This window comes from Leucoraja erinacea, chromosome 30 (genome assembly GCF_028641065.1).
Source record: "Leucoraja erinacea ecotype New England chromosome 30, Leri_hhj_1, whole genome shotgun sequence".
NCBI classification, from domain to species: domain Eukaryota; kingdom Metazoa; phylum Chordata; class Chondrichthyes; order Rajiformes; family Rajidae; genus Leucoraja; species Leucoraja erinaceus.
This window is the reverse complement of record NC_073406.1, coordinates 27,184,890-27,197,760: the sequence shown is the minus strand read 5'-3', so window position 1 is coordinate 27,197,760 and position 12,871 is coordinate 27,184,890.

Here is a 12,871-nt window from a genome sequence, read left to right as displayed (position 1 = left end):
GGGGTGTTGCATGTAAGGTCATCAGGTCAAAAGGTGTGACGCACGGATCAGCTCAATCCTTCTGGAGGACATGGCAGATTCCGGCATACACTGTTAACACACGAAACGCATACTTTCTTACCTGTTAAAAAATGCCGAAATGGTCAATTTTTACGCTGTAAATAAATGTGGAGGGTGAATTTCATTGTCCTATCTGGGACACATGATAATAAAAAGTCTTGCCATGACTTGACTTGACTGAGTGCTCTGAACCAAATGCTCTAGTATCTTTGCTCTGAACCCGAGCACCAAGGTGTAAACGGCCGAAGGAGCGCATCCCTCGGGACAGCCCCCACTCTCCCTCCGGGGTCAGCGCTGTCCAGCCATGGCCGCCCTCTGCCCACCCTCCCCCTGTGCGGCCACACTATCACGGTCTGTGAGTCGGCAGTGCCCACACACTGGGCCGGGTGGAGCTGGGCCCCAACCCCACCGACCAACCCCCCTCACCGACCACCCACCGACCACCCTCTCCCACCGACCACCCCATCCCCTCCACCCAACAAACACCTCCGACCACCCGGTAACGTCCCCATCAGCTGCAGCAGAGTTGGGTACAGTCTGGTCCCTCCGCCCACCCAGAGTCACTGACCGCGCTGCATCAGCACCTTCCCCCCCCCTGCCCCCCGACTTTCTCCACCCCTCGCCGCGGGGATAGATGGCCCAGGGTCCGCGAGTGTGGAACTAGTCAGCGTGGGGTCTGGATGCTGGGACAGAAGACAGGCCCGTTACACTGGAAGACATGGTAAGTGCTTACCTGCAGTTGGTGTTACGTGGCCACAGTACGGGTCATAGGTCGTGACCTCGACTGCCGTGCAACCTCCTTACAACCTACAACCTACTTTAGTGTAATCTGCAATCTGTCCTTATTCGCAGTTAAGAACGGAGGAAAAATATTCCTCAAGGATTTTGACTATCTTCGGCGGCTCCAAACATAATTCTCCACTTTGGTCCACCTAATGGCCATCTTTGGTCCTCCTAGCTCCTTGATATACATAACGTCTTTTTGGATTCTCCTTAATTTTGGCTGCCAAAGGTATGTCATGCCAACCTTTTGCACCAGGTTCCTTCTTAAATATATTCTTGCCTTCCATATACCCCTCCAGGGATTCACTTGATCTCATTGTTTGTATCTAACCCATGATCCAGCTTTTGTGACTCGAGCCTCAATATCGCTTCATCCGGGGATCCCTACTCCTGGCACTTTCCCCTTCACTTTAACAGGCACATGCAGACCTTGAACTTTCGTTATTTCACTTATAAAAGTCACCTAGTTGCCGGACATCCCTTCACCTTCACCTGCAAATAACTTTGTTCAACGTAAGCTCTTGTCCAATACTGGCAAAATGTGTTTTGCCCCAATTTAGAACTTTAACTTGTGGATCTGTCCAGTCCTTTTCCATAAACATTTTACAAACTAGTTGAACTGTGCTCACTAATCCCAAAGTGCTCCCCCACTGACACCTCAGTCATTTGCCCTGCCCTATTTCCCAGGGGTAGATCAAGCTTTGCACTGCTACATAGATACATAGACAATAGATGCAGGAGTAGGCCATTTGGCCCTTTGACCCAGCACCGCCATTCACTGTGATCATGGCTGATCATCCACAATCAGTACCCCGTTCCTGCCTTCTCCCCATACCCCTAAGAGCTCTATCTAACTCTCTTTTGTATGCATCCAGTGAATCGGCCACCACTGCCTTCTGTGGCAGAGAATTGCACAAATTCACAACTCACTGTATGAAAAGGTTTTTCCTCATCTCATTTCTATCCCCTTCTTCTTAAACTGTGAGCCCTGGTTTTAGACTCCCCCAACATCAGGAACCTGTTTCCTGCATCTAGTGTGTCGAATCCCTTAATAATTTTATATGTTCCTATCTCCTCTCATCTTTCTAGGTTCCAGTGAATACAAGCCCAGTCGCTCAATTCTTTCATCATATTACAGTCATGCCATCCTGGGAATTAACCTTGTGAACCTACTCCCTCAATAGCAAGAATGTCCTTCCTGAAATTAGGAGACCAAAGCTGCACACAATAGTCCAGGTGTGGTCTCACCAGGGTCCTGTACAACTGTAGAAGGACCTCTTTGCTCCTATACTCATCTCTTCTCATTATGAAGGCCAACATGTCATTAGCTTTCTTCACGGCCTGTTGTACCTGCATGCTTACTTTCAGTGACTGATGTACAAGGACACCCAGGTCTCGTTGTACTTCCCCTTTTCCTAACTTGACACCAATCAGATTGGGTCGTTTCTCGTCATGATGCGTCGCCTATTCCTTTGCTCCATAGATGCTGTCTCACCCACTGAGTTTCTCCAGCATTTTTGTCTCCAAACAGATAATAATCTGTGTTCCAGTTCTTGCCACCAAAGTGGTTAACCTCACGTTTATCCACATTATACAAGATCTGCCATGCATCTGCCCACTCGCCCAACCTGTCCATATCACCCTGCATCTTCATAGCATCCCCTTCACAGTTCACACTTCCAACCAGCTTTGTGTCATTTGCAAATTTGCTAATGTTACTTTTAATTCCTTCATCTAAATCATCAATGTATATTGTAAATAGCTGTGGTCCCAGCACCAAACCTTGCGGCACCCCACTAATCACAGCTTGCCATTCTGAAAGGGACCCGTTAATCCCTACTCTTTCTATCCTGTCTGCCAACTAATTATCTATCCATGTCAATACCCTACCCCCAATACCATGTGCTCTAAATTTGTGCATTAATCTCCTGTATGGGTCCAGGTTCACTACATCCACTTGCTCTCCCTTTGTTCATATAACTTGTTACGTCCTCAAAAAGTTCCAGAACATTTGTCAAGCATTATTTCCCCTTCGTAAATACATGCTGACTTGGACTATTACTGCTATGCTGCTATTACATCTTTGATAATCATCCCCAGCATCTTCCTCACCATTGATGTCAGGCTAACTGGTCAATAATTCCCTGCTTTCTCTTTCCCTCCTTTCTTGAAAAGTGTGATAATTGATAGTTGATAGTATAGCTTTCTCAGCTTTCTCTACGTTCAACAAATTCCATCCCATCTAAGCCCATCACATTATAAGTTCATACGTTCGTGTTCATAAGTGAGAGGAGTAGAATTACGCTATTCGGTTCATTAAGTCTATTCCATCATTCAATCATGGCTGTTCTATTTTTCCCTCTTAACCCCATTCTCCTGCCTTCGCCCCATAACCCTTCACACCCGTACTAATCAACAATCTATTAAAGATTTCAAAGGTTTCAAAGGTCTTTTATTGTTATGTGTCATGTAAAAAAACAACGAAGAAGGAAGGGACAGACAGACTGTTGGCGAGGCAGCCAGTGCCGGTGGAAGTATCTATCTTTCTCTGCCTTAAAGGTATCCAATGACTTGGCCTCCACAGCGTTCAGTGGTAATGAACTCCTCAGATTCACCGCCTTCTGACTAAAGAAATTCCTCCTCATCTCCTTCCTAAAGGAGCACCCTTTAATTCTGAGGGTATGACCTCTGTTCCTAGACTCTCCCACTAGTGGAAGCATCCACCACATCCACTTTATCCAGGCCTTTCACTATTTGGTAAGTTTCAATGAGGTCCCCTCATTCTTCTAAACTCCAGCGTGTGGAGGCCCAATGCCGTCAAACACTCATCGTATGTTAATCTGCTCATTCCTTGGATCATTCTCATAAACCTCCAGCACCAGCACATCCTTCCTCAGATCTGAGGCCCATAACTGCTCACAATGCTCTAAATGCGGTCTGACCAGCGCCTTATTGAGCCTCAGCATTACATCCCTGTTTTTGTATTCTAGTCCTCTCAAATTAAATGCTAGCATTGCGTTTGCCAAATAAATGCATTGCATTTTATGGCAGTCTAAATTTATAGTAGTGAATTTAATTCTCATCAATCTTTTATCCAGTCCATCCCTCCCTGAGCCATCTTTCTGTAATGAATATAATATCTCAGTCCCACATCTATCCATGTCCTGTGTCCATTCACATTGCCTATCTGGCCTCTTACGTTGAAATAAATGCAATTCACTCCAACTGTTCCCCTTGATTCCTTGCCGTGCTGCTGCCTGCCTTGTCTACTGAATTTGCTGTCATTGACTTTTGTATCAAGTTCCAGATTTTTCCACTGCCTCATTACTACTTTGGATCACACCACCCTAGTCAATCTAGTTTAAACTCTTCATAGTAGCACTAACAAGTCTGCCCAGCAGGATATTGGACCCCTCCAGTTCAGGGGCAACTTTCTGGACAGATCACCTGTGCCCCAGAAATGATCCTAATCATCCAAGATTTGTAATACCTGCCCCTTCCTTCATAAACTTTGGCTTTCCAAAAATATATGCAACCATATATGCAAGGGATGCGCCTATAAGCTGCAATGTGATAATGACCTGAAAGTGGATGGAATAGTAAATGGTTTGTTTCTATCACAGGCGGGGACATTTAATGTCCATCTGAGAGACAGAAGGGACAGGATTGGTGAGATGTCTAATCCATTAGATTACAGTGCCAGCGGTGATGAAATAGAATCATCTCAGCAGAGTGGAGATGACATAGACCGTTTTACTAGTAGAAGTGAGTTTAAAGTCTGTGTGGAAGATGGAGCCCATGGCAGCCAGATGTCAAATAACAATCAGAATGGGGATTATTGGAGATTTACTAGTACATGTAATTTAGCTGATGATACAAAGCTGGGAGGCAGTGTGAATTATGAGAAGGATGCCATGAGGGATATAGACCATCTCCGTGAATAGAAGAGGATTTGGTGGATAGAATACAATATTGAATGATAGCACGTCATTAACACAAAAAAACAGAAAATAACATTTTTAAATGGTGAGAGATTATAAAGCCTGAGGTTGTGGTACATATAGGTACCAATGACATAGGTAAAAAAAGGGAAGAGGTCCTGAAGGGAGGATTTAGGGAGTTGGGAAGAGAGTTAAGGAAAAGGACCAAAAAGGTAACAATCTCAGGATTGCTGCCTGTGCCACGTGACAATGAGAGTAGGAATGGAGCGAGGTGGAGGATAAATGCGTGGCTGAAAGACTGGTGCAGAGGGCAGGGATTCAAGTTTCTGGATCATTGGGATTTCTTTTGGGGAAGGTGGGACCTGTACAGAAAGGACGGGTTGCACTTGAACCCGAAGGGGACCAATATCCTGGCGGGGAAATTTGCAAAGGCTACTGGGGAGACTAGTATGGTTGGGGCGCGGGGCTCAAATAGAGAGGCAGGAAGCAGAAAAGAGAAGCACTCGGACACAAGAGGAAAAAGAAGAAAAAGGAAATAAACAGAGAATAAGAGGCTTAAATGTGCATATTTTAATGCTAAGAACATTGTAAGAAAAGTGGATGAGCTTAGAGTCTGGATAGACACCGGGAAGTATGATGTTGTGGCGATCAGTGAAACGTGGTTGCAGGAGGGCTGTGATTGGAAACTAAATATTCCAGGATTTCGTTGCTTCAGGTGTGATAGAATTGGAGGGGCAAGAGGTGGAGGTGTTGCATTGCTAGTCAGGGAAGATATTACAGCAGTGCTTTGGCAGGATAGATTGGAGGGCTCATCCAGGGAGGCTATTTGGGTGGAACTGAAAAGTGGGAAAGGTGTAGCAACACTTATAGGGGTGTATTATAGTCCGCCAAATGGAGATCGAGAATTGGAAGAGCAAATATGTAAGGAGATAGCAGATATTAGTAGTAAGCACAAGGTAGTGATTGTGGGAGATTTCAACTTTCCACATATACTGGGAAACACATTCTGTAAATGGGCTGGATGGTTTGGAGTTTGTAAAATGTGTACAGGATAGTTTTTTTGCAGCAATACATAGAGGTACCTACTAGAGGAGGGGCAGTGCTGAACCTCCTGTTAGGAAATGAGATGGGACAGGTGGTGGAGGTATGCGTTGGGAGCACTTCGGGTCCATGGATCACAATACCATTAGTTTCAATATAATTATGCAGAGGGTCAGAACTGGACCTAGGGTTGAGATTTTTGATTGGAGAAAGGCTAACTTTGATGAATGCGAAATGATTTAAAAGGAGTGAACTGGGACATTTTGTGGGAAGGATGTAGAAGAGAAATTAGGACATTTAAAGAGGAAATTTTAAGAGTACAGAATCTTTATGTTCCTGTTCGGTTGAAAGGAAACAGTAAAAATTGGAAAGAGCCCTGGTTTTCAAGGGAAATTGGACATCTTGTTCGGAAAAAGAGGGAGATCTACAATAATTATAGGCAGCATGAAGTAAATGAGGTGCTTGAGGAGTATAAGGAATGTAAAAAGAATCTTAAGAAAGAAATTAGAAAAGCTAAAAGAAGATATGAGGTTGCTTTGGCAAGTAAGGTGAAAGTAAATCCAAAGGGTTTTTACAACTATATTAATAGCAAAAGGATAATGATGGGATAAAATGGTCCATTGGAGAGACAGAGTGGACAGCTATCTGCAGAGCCAAAAGAGATGGGGGAGATATTGAACAATTTCTTTTCTTCGGTATTCACCAAGGAGAAGGATATTGAATTATGTGAGGTAAAGGAAACTAGTAGAGTAGCTATGGATACTATGAGTTTCAAAGTAAAAGAAGTACTGACACTTTTGAAAAAATATAAAAGTGGATAAGTCTCCAGGTCCTGACAGGATATTCCCTAGGACATTGAGGGAAGTTAGTGTAGAAATAGCTGGGGCTATGACAGAAATATTTCAAATGTCATTAGAAACGGGAATAGTCTCCGAGGATTGGCGTACTGCGCATGTTGTTCCATTGTTTAAAAAGGGTTCTAAGAGTAAACCTAACAATTATCGACCTTTTAGTTTGACTTCAGTGGTGGGCAAATTAATGGAAAAGATACTTAGAGATAATATATATAAGCATCTGGATAAACAGGGTCTGATTAGGAACAGTCAACATGGATTTGTGCCTGGAAGGTCATGTTTGACTAATCTTCTTGAATTTTTTGAAGAGGTTACTAGGGAAATTGACGAGGGTAAAGCAGTGGATGTTGTCTATATGGACTTTAGTAAGGCCTTTGACAAGGTTCCTCATGGAAGGTTGGTTAAGGAAGTTTCAACTGTTTGGTACAAATGCAGGAGTAGCAAGATGGATTCAACAGTGGCTGAATGGGAGAAGCCAGAGGGTAATGGTGGATGGTTGTTTGTCGGGTTGGAGGCAGGTGACTAGTGGGGTGCCTCAGGGATCTGTGTTGGGTCCTTTATTGTTTGTCATGTACATCAATGATCTGGATGAAGGTGTGGTAAATTGGATTAGTAAGTATGCAGATGATAATGAAGAGGATTTCCAAAGTCTACAGAGTGATTTAGGCCATTTGGAAGAATGGGCTGAAAGATGGCAGATGGAGTTTAATGCTGATAAATGTGAGGTGCTACACCTTGGCAGGATAGTTCCTTGAAGGTGGAATATCATATAGACAGGGTGGTAAAGAAAGCTTTTGGTATGCTAGCCTTTATAAATCAGAGCATTGAGTATAGAAGCTGGGATGTAATGTTAAAATTGTACAAGGCATTGGTGAGACCAAATCTGGAGTATGGTGTACAATTTTGGTCGCCCAATTATAGGAAGGATGTCAACAAAATAGAGAGAGTACAGAGGCGATTTACTAGAATGTTGCCTGGGTTTCAACAACTAAGTTACAGAGAAAAGTTGAATAAGTTAGGTCTTTATTCTCTGGAGCGCAGAAGGTTAAGGGGGGACTTGATAGAGGTCTTTAAAATGATGAGAGGGATAGACAGAGTTGATGTGGACAAGCTTTTCCCCTTTGAGAATAGGGAAGATTCAAACAAGAGGACATGACTTCAGAATTAAGGGACAGAAGTTTAGGGGTAACATGAGGGGGAACTTCTTTACTCAGAGAGTGGTAGCGGTGTGGAATGAGCTTCCAGTGGAAGTGGTGGAGGCAGGTTCGTTGGTATCATTTAAAAATAAATTGGATAGGCATATGGATGAGAAGGGAATGGAGGGTTATGGTATGAGTGTAGGCAGGTGGGACTTAGGGAAAATAATTGTTCGGCACGGACTTGTAGGGCCGAGATGGCCTGTAAGGAATGATTATGTAGACAGCGAAAAGATACAACTTGCTGGAGTGTAATTCAGCAGGTCAGGCAGCATCGCTGGAGAACATGGATAGGGTGTGTAGGAAGGAGCTGCAGATGCAGGTTTACATAGAAACATAGAAACATAGAAAATAGGTGCAGGAGTAGGCCATTCGGCCCTTCGAGCCTGCACCGCCATTCAATATGATCATGGCTGATCATCCAACTCAGTATCCCATACCTGCCTTCTCTCCATACCCCCTGATCCCTTTAGCCACAAGGGCCACATCTAACTCCCTCTTAAATATAAGCAATGAACTGGCCTCAACTACCTACATCGAAGATACTGGACACACACACACACACACACACACACACACACACACACACACACACACACACACACACACACACACACACACACACACACACACACACACACACACACACACACACACACACACACACACACACACACACACACACACACACACACACACACACACACACACACACACACACACACACACACACACACACACACACACACACACACACACACACACACACACACACACACACACACGCGCGCGCGCGCACACACACACACACACACACTCACTCACCTGCAGGGTGTGTACACACACACACACACACACACACACACACACGCGCACACACACACACACACACACACACCCACACACACACACACTCTCCCACACTCGCACACACACACACACACACTCGCACACACACACACTCGCGCGCACACACACACACACACACACACACACACACACACACACACACACACACACACACACACACACACACACACACACACACACACACACACACACACACACACACACACACACACACACACATATGACAGGTTCGATTTTATCATTTAAAAATAAATTGAATATGTATATGGAAAGGAAAGGAATGGAAGGTTATGGTCTGAGGGCAGGTAGATGGGACTAGGGGAAAATAAGTGTTCGGCACGGACTTGAAGGGCCGAGATGGCCTATTTTCCGTGCTGTAAATGTTATATGGTTATATGGTTCTCTCTCTCTATCTATATATATATGTGTGTGTGTGTGTGTGTGTGTGTGTGTGTGTGTGTGTGTGTGTGTGTGTGTGTGTGTGTGTGTGTGTGTGTGTGAAGATAGACACAAGTTTCGGGTCAAGATCTTTCTTCGGACTTAGGTCTTGATCCGAAACGTCACCCTTCCCTTCTCTCCAGAAATGTTGCCTGTCTGGCTGAGTTACTCCAGCATTTTGTGCCTAAAATGGATAGGTGACGTTTTGGGTCTGAAGAGGGTCCCAACCTGAAATGTTAAAGGATGCAAAGGATGATGCGTACAAACTAGCCAGAAAAAGCAGCATACGGGAGGACTGGGAGAAATTCAGAGACCAGCAGAGGAGGACGAAGGGCTTAATTAGAAAAGGAAAAATGGATTATGAAAGAAAACTGGCAGTGAACATAAAAACTGACTGCAAAAGTTTTTATAGATATGTGAAAAGAAAGAGATTAGTTAAAACAAATGTAGGTCCCTTGCAGTCAGAAACAGGTGAGTTGATCATGGGGAACCAGGATATGGCGGACCAATTGAATAACTACTTTGGTTCCGTCTTCACTAAGGAAGACATAAATGATCTGCCGGAAATAGCAGGGGCCCGCGGGTCAAAGGAGGTGGAGGAATTGAGTGAAATCCAGGTTAGTCGGGAAGTGGTGTTGGGTAAATTGAAGGTTACACAGAAAAGCTGGAGAAACTCAGCGGGTGCAGCAGCATCTATGGAGCGAAGGAAATAGGCAACGTTTCGGGCCGAAACCCTTCTTCAGTTGGGTAAATTGAATGGATTAAAGGCCGATAAATCCCCAGGGCCAGATAGGCTGCATCCCAGAGTACTTAAGGAAGTAGCTCCAGAAATAGTGGATGCATTAGTAATAATCTTTCAAAACTCCTTAGATTCTGGAGTAGTTCCAGAGGATTGGCGGGTAGCAAACGTAACCCCACTTTTTAAGAAGGGAGGGAGAGAGAAAACGGGGAATTACAGACCAGTTAGCCTAACATCGGTAGTGGGAAAACTGCTAGAGTCAGTTATTAAAGATGGGATAGCAGCACATTTGGAAAGTGGTGAAATCATTGGACAAAGTCAGCATGGATTTACGAAAGGTAAATCATGTCTGACGAATCTTATAGAATTTTTCGAGGATGTAACTAGTAGCGTGGATAGGGGAGAACCAGTGGATGTGGTGTATCTGGACTTCCAGAAGGCTTTCGACAAGGTCCCACATAAGAGATTAGTATACAAACTTAAAGCACATGGCATTGGGGGTTCAGTATTGATGTGGATAGAGAACTGGCTGGCAAACAGGAAGCAAAGAGTAGGAGTAAACGGGTCCTTTTCACAATGGCAGGCAGTGACTAGTGGGGTACCGCAAGGCTCAGTACTGGGACCCCAGCTATTTACAATATATATTAATGATCTGGATGAGGGAATTGAAGGCAATATCTCCAAGTTTGCGTATGACACTAAGCTGGGGGGCAGTGTTAGGTGTGAGGAGGATGCTAGGAGACTGCAAGGTGACTTGGATAGGCTGGGTGAGTGGGCAAATGTTTGGCAGATGCAGTTTAATGTGGATAAATGTGAGGTTATCCATTTTGGTGGCAAAAACGGGAAAGCAGAATATTATCTAAACGGTGGCCAATTGGGAAAGGGGGAGATGCAGCGAGACCTGGGTGTCATGGTACACCAGTCATTGAAGGTAGGCATGCAGGTGCAGCAGGCAGTAAAGAAAGCGAATGGCATGTTGGCTTTCATAGCAAGAGGATTTGAGTATAGGAGCAGGAAGGTTCTACTGCAGTTGTATAGGGTCTTGGTGAGACCACACCTGGAGTATTGCGTGCAGTTTTGGTCTCCAAATCTGAGGAAGGACATTATTGCCATAGAGGGAGTGCAGAGAAGGTTCACCAGACTGATTCCTGGGATGTCAGGACTGTCTTATGAAGAAAGACTGGATAGACTTGGTTTATACTCTCTAGAATTTAGGAGATTGAGAGGGGATCTTATAGAAACTTACAAAATTCTTAAGGGGTTGGACAGGCTAGATGCAGGAAGATTGTTCCCGATGTTGGGGAAGTCCAGGACAAGGGGTCACAGCTTAAGGATAAGGGGGAAATCCTTTAAAACCGAGATGAGAAGAAATTTTTTCACACAGAGAGTGGTGAATCTCTGGAACTCTCTGCCACAGAGGGTAGTTGAGGCCAGTTCATTGGTTATATTTAAGAGGGAGTTAGATGTGGCCCTTGTGGCCAAGGGGATCAGAGGGTATGGAGAGACAGCAGGTACGGGATACTGAGTTGGATGATCAGCCATGATCATATTAAATGGCGGTGCAGGCTCGAAGGGCCGAATGGCCTACTCCTGCACCTAATTTCTATGTTTCTATGTTTCTATGTTACTTATCCGTGTTCTCCAGATATGCTGCCTGACCCGCTGAGTTACTCCAGCATTTGGTGTCCTTTCATGTATTAGCCAGCATCTGAGTTATTTCCTTCAACATTAAGTAGACGCTGTCTATACTGTCTAATGTTTGGAAGGATGGGAGGCGAAGTTGTTAAGGGCTTGACATGGTAAATGTAGGAATGCTATTTCCCCTGAGTCAGTTATCTAGAACCAGAGATCACACTTTCAAAATATGATGTTGGCTTTTAAGAAATGAGATGAAAAGAAATGTTTGCACCCATGGGCAGAGAATCATTGAAAAGGGCAGAGCTTCAGTCACTGAATATGATCAAAGAATTTGATAGATGTTTGAATGATATTAAAGGAATCTTGCGAAATGGAGATGTAATTGGAAAGTGGTGCTGAGGTTAAAAATGTTACACTAGGGGGCAGCGAGCGCTGAGCAAACAGCAGAACCTGCCTTTGAGCAGCCAGGACCTTTCCACTAGACAACAGAATCCAGATATTTTCCTCTTTTGAAAAAGGAAAAATATTTAATATTCTTCAACTGGGCAAATATCCTTCTGAATTTGCTAGGTTAAAGCAATTAGTGTAAACGTTCATGCTGGAAGGGAAGGAACCAAATATCAGAACGTGGAAGGAAATACACACCAAAAGAGGGTTGCAGGAAAATCATCTATTTCTATTGTTTTGCACTTGGACTATGAACTTTGCACACATTCCTCTTGTTTTCTCCTGAAGATACAGCCGTCCGCAGGAGAATAATTCCACTGATACTGATGGAGGCAATACGGTCATTGTGAGATTAAATGTTTTTTGGTGGCGAGGAGGAAAAGGATGTTGCAAGATTAGTCCGTGCTGGTCGATTTCTGGGCACCATTTCAGAAGGAATCACTAGTTATATGACTGACTTTACCCTTTTTAATCATTTTATTCGGCAAATTAATTTTGCAACTTAGCTGTGTAATCATGTATTACAAATTAGTTGCAAGTTTTTATGGTTGAGACCAGGTGCCAGTTTTCATGGTGGCTTGGCAGTGGCGGGAGTTAGCATCTTCATACTCCTGGGAGTAATATCTCAGATGATCTGTCCTGGCACATTGATGCAGTCACACAGTAGGTTGCCCAACACCTCTACCAGCATGATTGGCAGCCCCGCAAACAGTCTGTCTGTTTTTTCATCTTTTTAAAAAATGTTTGGTATGTGTTAAAAGTCTGTGTAAATGTTCTCCAGTTTGTTTTATGTTGGGGAACTGCGATTAATTTTGGGATTGCATTCTCCGGTCGCTCTGTGGCCTACCATCGATGGAGCGGAGG